The 9,420-nt window shown below is 36.5% G+C and overlaps 1 pseudogene; it reads left to right on the plus strand.

Annotated features, from left to right (window-relative positions):
- Positions 1–8,720: 8,720 nt before the first annotated feature.
- On the plus strand, positions 8,721–8,837 carry LOC137031389 (5S ribosomal RNA; annotated as a pseudogene).
- Positions 8,838–9,420: the final 583 nt, after the last annotated feature.

Consider the following 9,420-nt stretch of genomic DNA (forward strand, 5'->3'; position numbering starts at 1 on the left):
TTTTTTTTAATACTCAACAATATCACTGATCTGCCTGCACTGACATCATTGTATAAGAACTAAACTGAGCTAGACAATGACATCACTGTTTTCTCCTGAGCTGCTGTATAGATAAACTAAATTAATAACTATTTGATTTTTACAACAGAAATGAATCAACGCTGAACTACTTAAGCTGGACAATGACACTATTTTCTGCCAAAACAAACTCTGTTGCATTATTTTCCTGTTATCACTATAAAGCTGCTTTAAAATAATCTGCATTGTAAAAAAGCGCTTTATAAATAAAAAAGACTTGACTTAACATCCATTTGGTCAAAACTAAGATTTGAGATCTCTAAAAAGGAAAGCTCACCAAAAAGAAAGAGAAAATTCTGTCATTATTTATTCACCCTCATGTCATTCCAAATTTATTTGTCTGTCGAACATAAAAGAAGATGTCTCAGTGTTTTTTGTTCTACAATGTAAGTCAATGGAAATCAAAGCTATTTGGTTACCAACATTATTTAAAATATCTTCTTTTTATTCCACAGTCACACAGGTTTGGAAAAACATAGGATTAATATGTAAATTATGTAAGTATGTGTAAATGATGACAGAATGTTTATTTTTGGGTGAACTATTCATTTTACATTTACATTTATGAATTTGACATCTATCCAAAGTCCCATGCAATGCATCCAAGCGACATGCATTCTTTGGGAAACAAATTCAATGCTCTACCAACTGCATTACAGGACTATTAAACATCTGCAATTGCACTTAAATATGAGCATCATGTGGGTTGAATAATAGCAAAAACCAAATCTGGTAACACTTTACAAAAAGGTTCAATTTGTCTACATTATGCAGCTGGCTTTCGTGAACTAACAATGAATAATTTCACAGCATTTATTAATAAAGTCACTTGTGCTACAGTTTTAGGGCCCTTTTTTAACGATCTAAGCACATGGTTGTGACGAGCAGGGCGGGCGAGAGCCGTGAGGGAACGGCGCGAGGCCGGTGACGCGAGTGATAATGAGCGAGTCTCTCACGGAGGAGCTCCGGAGGCATAAAAGGAGGAGCGACTACAATGAAGGATGAGAGAGGACCAGGCCTGGACTTTATTTTATGTTTGTTTATTTTTATATTAAAGTTTTGTTGAATGTTCGCCGGTTCCCGCCTCCTTCTTCCCACAACTACTAACCGTGTTACAATGGTCTAAAGCGCACGGCGCAAGTGCACTTAGGGTCCGAATCCACTTTTGCTAGTTTAACGACGAAAATGGTCAGCGCATCTGGCGTGTGGTCTAAAAGGGTTGTCCCTATTCTCTGAGTAATGGGTATGTGTTGGGCATAACGTGCAATAAAACAATCAAGAGTCTCATCTCCCATTCCCTTTAAAAGCCAGTTGCGCTCGCGCCAAGGCAGATTCGCTATTTACATGGCGGAATTTGCAAGTGGAAAAACTGAACGCTTCTCTAGCGAGGAAACAGATCTGCTTGTGCACGCGGTTAAAGCGTGCGAGCAGACCATCTGCGGGACAAGCTGAATTCCATCAAAGCATTTTTATCTTTATGTGAAGAATAATAATCTTTTACATTGTAATCCTTTTATTTTTAATATTTGGCATGTTTGTGTGCTGCTGCGCATCCCTGTGTGTTTAATAAGCAGAGTGTACGTGCGCCTAATAGGCGCATATAGCCTAACTAACGCGCTCTTTAAGCAACAAAAAAATATTGCGGCATTTACTTTAGACCAAGTTGTTGTTGGTCAGTGGCGAAGTCTGTTTCAGTTGCCTCAAAATAGCAACATGACGACAATGCGCCTGAACACACCTCAATTTCACACCAGCAATGGGCGCACAAATGGGTGCAATGCATTTGCTAAACAACGTGGCGCCAGGTATATGATAGGGCCCTACAGATAAATTATGCAAACTCAACACTATCACAAATGCATATAATATAAAACACTATAACACTATAAGCTGGACAGCTGGATACATGTATGTGATAACAGAGTTTCATTCTTCCTCTTCACGCAACAACAATATTCAGAGAGGAAAGAAAATCCCCCAAAATTGACTTTTCATCCACTGCCTTCTGTTGCTTAAAGAAATTATTCTCTCATAGCCCAAAGAACCTCTGGCATGTAGATTATATTTCAGTGTTATTTTATTGAGGTACCAAGAAGGGACCAGAATGTCATTCCAGAAAAATCACACTTGACCATTTACTGCTTGCCTGGGATTTCTTCCCTCTTTCATTACACCCCCTTTTTTCCATTCTTTTTCTATCCCCCCTCGCTCCCTCTCACCAACCCCCCATATTCCTCTTCTTTTAACTCTCTCTCCTTCAATCTCTCTCACTGCATTTTCTTTATCTTAAGTCCCTTGTCAGCACACGTGTTTTCCAGTTCTCAAGTTCATTATTGTTAATAAGTCAAATGTATTGCATCTCTCTCCATCACGTTGTTGTGTTCATCTACAGCACATTTTTTTTGTGCAATGTAAACCAATTTACTCTCCTTCTACCAATGCAGATAGTATTAAACAATGCCCTAAGAGCACACAGCTGTCTGAATACAAATGATTTATTGCAGAGTAAGAAGTCTGTGCGTCGCTTTCTACGACTCTGCAGTGTAAAATAAGCTCATTTATATTCCATATTGCCACAGCTGCCGCACTTAATATTACTGTCAGTAGAAGCTGAGCCGTGAATTCTTCTGGATACAGCCGCAGTGGAAAGGCCCCTTGCCGTTTTTGAGATGTGTACAAACAATATTAAACACATTTCATCATATTATGTGTTGTGTAGGAAGCAGCTCTCTGATAGAGGGAAGCAGGTTGAAGCAGACTGCAGGTATACACTTGTCTGATTAAGGGTTTGTGTTCCTGAGAGGTAAACACTTGATGGTCGTCCCTATAATGCTGTAAAAGTTCTGCTGTCTTTAAAAGGAAGCTGGAGGTGAGAGATAAAAAAGACACTTTAATGCCTTAATGCTTGGCCTTTGACAAAAGATTTTCATTATCTGTCAATAGTAGTGTGTTTTTTGTTGTTGTTGTTGTTTTTGACATCAACAGGTGGCGAAACTGACTGTCTTTATAAGTATATCATTGAAGCATTCATTCGAGTGACCATTCAAAAACACTGATTCACTGAAGAGTGAAACAAATGATGTCTTTCACTGAATCATTTAACCGATTTGTTCAAAAACACGAATTCGTTCAGGAAAACAAAAAAGTGATGGTCTTTATGAGTGAGTAACTGAATTCAATTGATTCACTCAAAAACACTGGCTGCATTCAGATATACATACTTCCTTATTAGGGGTGTAAAGATACAATTGTTCTTACCGAAAAATCAACTTTTCATTTAAAGACAGAACTGTTTGTTCAGTAAAGCAGTAATTATAAAGAAGAAGCATTTTTTGTTGTGTTTTTCCCCCCACTGAAGTGACGCAACTGGCGCTGGTAGATGACAACATGACGAATGTAGTACGTCTGGATTTCATTCATACTACACATGCTTTTTTATCAGTTGTAAAGCAAGTACTTAATCCAAAGAAATACAGCCATGTCCAAAAGTATTGGCAGTGACATACATTTTGTGTTTCACAAAGTTTGCTGCTTTAGTTGTGGTGTTGATTCACATTATTTTTTGATTATTGTTTAGAGTGATCAGATGGATTCTAACTAATTGAAAAAATTGGTGTCAAGAAGGGCAGCAAAGAAATCAGCGCAGGCTTCTTTGTTTATGTCCGAACGCCGACTCATTCAGTAATTAATGACAGAAATTTCATTTTTTGTGTGAACTAACCCTTTAATCTTATAATGGTCAATCCGCAAATGGTGAATGGACAAGCAGAAGCTCACAAATTGTGATCAACTGTGAGCACTAATAAGGCAAGAATGAATCGTCAGCAGTCAGGATTTTGCTTAGAAGAGCATATCCAGCATGCCAGAGTGAATTGCAGGTTATGAAGAAGAAGGGTCAACATTGTATTGACTTTTTGCATATATTTAATGTTTTTGCCAATAAAAAAAAAATCTACAAACACTGAAGCAACAAACTTTGCAAAACAAAATTTATGTTACTGCCAAAATATTGGAGAGAGAGTATGTGAGTTATTGAATCATTTAGTGAACTGATTTGCTCAAAAACACATTCATTCAGGAACGAAACACTGCTGTTTATAGCAAAGAGACAAGGATTGATTCTGCTTTGCCTATTTTTGACAAGCCCCACAAAAAATGGTTCCAAATCAACTCAAAGTAACTGTCAATATTGTATCCAAATTATAATTGCAATCATGCTTAATTTGTATGCTTGTTAATGTTATCATATAGTGAATGCAAACAACTGCAAAGTATGTTAATTTTTAGGCATCATCGTATTTGAAAGACTGCATAAAGATAATGAAATGACTTGAAATGACATATCCTATGAGCTAATGACATTTATTTAATGACTGACTGCAGAAAGACTGCAGGGAACATGAGTTTGTAGTCATGGTGATAGTCAGGCATTGAAATGTCTTTTCTCCTTTCTCCGTCTTTTCTTCACTGTCAAGGTTTAGTGCACCTTTCTCTTTTCTCTACCTCATTCTATTTGCATCAATCATCTGTAATTAAGTCAAAAGAGACTAATTGTTCTTTAGAAACTACAAGGTTATCACTGGAAACCTTCCATACACGCACCTCCAGCACTCTCATTCACAGTGCTACTTTCAGCTGTCACACAATGTTATAGTGTTTATGTACAACAGCATTAGAAGAGAATGAAGTTACTTCAGTAGTACAGCGCAATTAATATGTTCAAAGATGAAAATGGTAAAATATGTTTGCACGATATTGCTTAAATAAACTAGTGTGTGTATTTATCAATAACCCTTTAATATGCGTCACAAGCACCTGTGTCATAGCTAACATATACACTTTAATCCAATCATCATTATGATATATTTTGCATATTATTAGTTTGATAACAGGTTTAGAAAGGAGAGATCATACAAAAGAAGATATATCACAATAACGTCATCTGTATTCACAGACAACTCCCACCGCTCAACACACACAAACCCTTAATCAACACACACACACACACACACACACACACACACATATATATATATATATATATATATATATATATATATATATATATATATATATATATATATATATATACAATTCCGGTTTATAATGGATATGAATATGAACAACTGTGTTATTTTGAGTGTATGTATGTGTGTCTGTAATCAAATTTCAGTGCTGGACAAGGTTAATGGCCATTCCTTTAATTAGCCCCACTGCCACAGAATAAGGGCCCTGCCCCTTTAAGAGTACAATAGAAGTGCATTTGTATTCACACAGAGTACAACATGATGTTCTTTGGGTGACCCCCACCATTAGAGGGTAGAAACCTGGGCACAGAACAATTTGCCTAACAAGAAAGAATCTCTGTGTTATAAGAGAGAAAGAGCAAAGCTTGACCTTAGCCAAAAATGTCAAACATCCACTAGTCTTCAATATGACTTAGAGTAGTTTGTCATCAGATTTAATCAGAACATATAGTGCTGGAGTTTTTGCCCTTTGAGGCTTATGAGGGGTTATTAGCTTCAAGACTGGAATACTTAATGTTGAATAGATGGTGACATAATGTTCAAAATGGAATAGTTATAGTGAAAACACATGCACAATTTAAAAAAATCTCATGTTATGTAGTATTAATATTTTTTCAGGCGAGAATGTAGCTGTTTAAAACTCAAATCTGTGGTTTATTTATGAAGATAGCACCAATTTGATTTAAAGTTTTCTAATCAGCTTGCCACAGCACACCGGCAAACGTAATGACACGTAAATGACATACATGTGTCTGGAAAAAAACAGAAGGAGCCTGTCTAAATATTTTAATAATTTATTGATAAGGTTTTCGACTGCAGAGATTAAGTCAACGATGCTAACTCGTCATTGCCGCAGTAGTGGATGCACCTATATATTCATGTTTCATACGGATTACATAATCAGAGAATATTTATTTTCCATTTGAATTGGTTTGTTTAAAAGTAGACATTTCAAGATTTCTATAGATATATTTCTCGTGTTTGTGAGGCAAGTATACACAGAGTTTCGGTTCATTTTTGTTACATGCATAACTTCACTGAGACTGAGACGGCAGAAAGCACATCCTGATTGTTTTCATTATTTTACTAAAGCACTACGTTTTGCTGTTATTTTGAGTTTACAGAAATAAAAGTAGACCCTTTACAGTTTGCATTATTCTTATCTGTATGACCAAAATACGGAATATTTTAAGCATTTTAAGTGATCGCACTAGCGCCTGTATGTCATGCAGAAAGCGCCTTCCACACAAACACTTGGATATGTGCCAAATAATAGCAAACATTTATCTAGGACTAGGCTAACAGTGAGCGGACTTGAAAAGTTGTTACTATTTAAATGTTTCAAGTGATAAGCCATATTTGAGGTCAATAAATTATAGGTGAATAGTTGGATTTTCCTACCCTGTCCCTCACGATCCCTCTGATCTGTCCCTTATGGACGGTGTGACTTCGCCACTTCCTGTGGAGTTTTTTTTCTGTGACTAACCGATGAATAAAATCTTGGTTGACCAAGCCTCTTCTAGTCGACTAATAGTTAGTTGACTAATGGTTAGTATTCCAGTCTTAGCGTACTTGGTATTGAGATATGCCTTTAGTCTCCATAGTTGTTAATTAGTTCCACACACCTGTTCCTGATCACATTTATTACTCTCCCCTCGTATTCAAGCCTAGAGTTTCCTTAGTTCTATGTAAGATATCATCAGTGTTTAAAGTGGTTCACGTTCATCTCCTGCGATCTCCCGTATATTCTTTATGGATTTATTAAATACTGATTTATAATATAATATAATATAATATAATATAATATAATATAATATAATATAATATAATATAATATAATATAATATAATATAATATAATATAATATAATATACAAATGCTTATAAGTAAAACTAAAAAAATATATGCTAAGTACAAATACAAAGACTGATTCATAATCAGTCCATTTATGTATTAATTTGTCTTCTAAATACAGCCTCCCTCTATAAACAAATAATTTGATATTTTCTGGTTAGTAAAGATAGTGTTTATGCATTTTCCGAATTTGCATGACGTTTATGAATTATGGATCACAAAGCTCAATGATCGCAGCCTTTTCACCTCATGTCATAGGTCACCATCCTGTGTGTGACATTGATGATGCACATCGGAAAGGTTGTGAGAGAGATTATCAATAGTTGACCTTCTGATTGTTGGCAATATGCAGGTTTTGGTCTTTCTGTAATCATGTTCAATCTCATCAGTCGTCCCCCAGGTCTGTGGAACATCAGGGTTTAGAGAGGTTAACACAAGCAATCACAGTCAACGTCTGCCGGTTGTGAAAGTATCAGCCCTGTGATCAGTGTATCAGCATATTGGTCTGCACTCTATCAAGTGTCTGGAATAAACTTCCAAAAATCCCAGAAGCCAAACAGGAAACAGAGTTCAGTGTAACTCCAACAAGAGCATTTAAGCTGTTGATCTATTGACTTCCACTCCCTACTGTACCAACCCTGTAGCCTGTCTTTGATAAGCCTGCCAGCTCAGCTTAAAACGTTGTGAGATGAGGTTTGGAAGCAAACCGATGAAGAACGGTGAATCGACCTGATCTTGTAGTCCAGCTACAACACAAACCATGTAACATCTCTAATTCTGTCTGTACAATGCTTTAATAAGCCATGCAAGCCTTAAACAACTGCAACCCAATTCAGCCTTAGATCAAACAAAAACACTGGGAGAAAATTCACAGGCTTTGATGCTGGGCCAGTTTTGCAGTGATTTCGATTTTGAGAGATCCCAGGGTCCCAGCTCTTCTATTTCAATATTATGCTTGAAAATTATAGATCTATGTTTATTAAGCTGATAGAAATTATTTTAATTATTTATTTTAGTTGTTCAATAATTGATATGTACGTAACGTGGAGTGTGGAATAAAACTAGAAGGCAGACTTTAATAACAAAATACTCATGAACCAGGAGAAACACAGGACAAAACCACATTACAATCAAACAAGAACCAACCGAGACTGAGGGAGTACACAGGGGGGTATATATACAAGAGACCAACAAAGGACCTTAACAAGATGATGAAAATGAAGACACACCTGAACTGAAACTCAAAACAATCTGTTACTATGATAACTAAAGAGTGGCGGGAAAAACTGAACAAAGAAAGATGTGACTAATGAAAACAAACTTTAAACGTACAAATAAACCAAACATGTGACATGATACACATGCAGAGCTGTTTTTTGTTGTTGTTGTTGTTTTTAATTTAATAATAACATTCAATTATTTTCAGAAGAAGAAGAGTCCAACCATGGCAACACTTTATAATTAATATACAGTAATAAAGTATTTACAAATCATTTGCAAACTTTTAGTTTTTAGTTAATTAATAGTTTATAAACTGTAGTTAATACATTAATAGACTATATACAAATAGTGAGTTCTTCAGTCATTGTTACTGTAATAACACTTTATTAATTACAGGGACAATGAATAAAGAACTCACTTTTTACAAACCTGATTCCAAAAACGTTGGGACACTGTACAAATTGTGAATAAAAAAGGAATGCAATAATTTACAAATCTCATAAACTTATATTTTATTCACAATAGAATATAGATAACATATACAGCAGCCATATCACCCTGTAGCCCAAGACTGGTTGCCCACTGAAGCTAAGCAGGGCTGAGCCTGGTTAGTACCTGGATGGGAGACCTCCTGGGAAAACTAGGTTGCTGCTGGAAGAGGTGTTAGTGAGGCCAGCAGGGGGTGCTCACCCTGTGGTCTGTGTGGGTCCTAATGCCCCAGTATAGTGATGGGGACACTATACTGTCAAAAATCACTGTCCTTCAGATGAGACGTTAAACTGAGGTCCTGACTCTCTGTGGTCATTAAAAATCCCAGGTTGTCCTTTGAAAAGAGTAGGGGTGTAACCCCGACATCCTGGCCAAACTTGCCCATTGGCCTCTGTCCATCATGGCCTCCTAATCATCCCCATACACTGATTGGCTTCATCACTCTGTCTCCTCTCCACCAATAAGCTGGTGTGTGGTGGGCGTTCTGGCGCAATATGGCTGCCGTCGCATCATCAAGGTGGATGCTGCACATTGGTGGTGGTTGAGGAGATTCCCCCTTCAATATGTAAAGCGCTTTAAGTGCCCAGAAAAGCGCTACATAAATGTAAGGAATTATTATTATTATTATATCAAATGTTGAAAGTGAGATATTTTTAAATGTCATGGCAAATATTGGCTCATTTTGGATTTCATGAGAGCTACACATTCCAAAAAAGTTGGGACAGGTAGCAATAAGAGTGATGCATATAAA

This window comes from Chanodichthys erythropterus, chromosome 11 (assembly GCF_024489055.1).
Source record: "Chanodichthys erythropterus isolate Z2021 chromosome 11, ASM2448905v1, whole genome shotgun sequence".
NCBI classification, from domain to species: Eukaryota; Metazoa; Chordata; class Actinopteri; order Cypriniformes; family Xenocyprididae; genus Chanodichthys; species Chanodichthys erythropterus.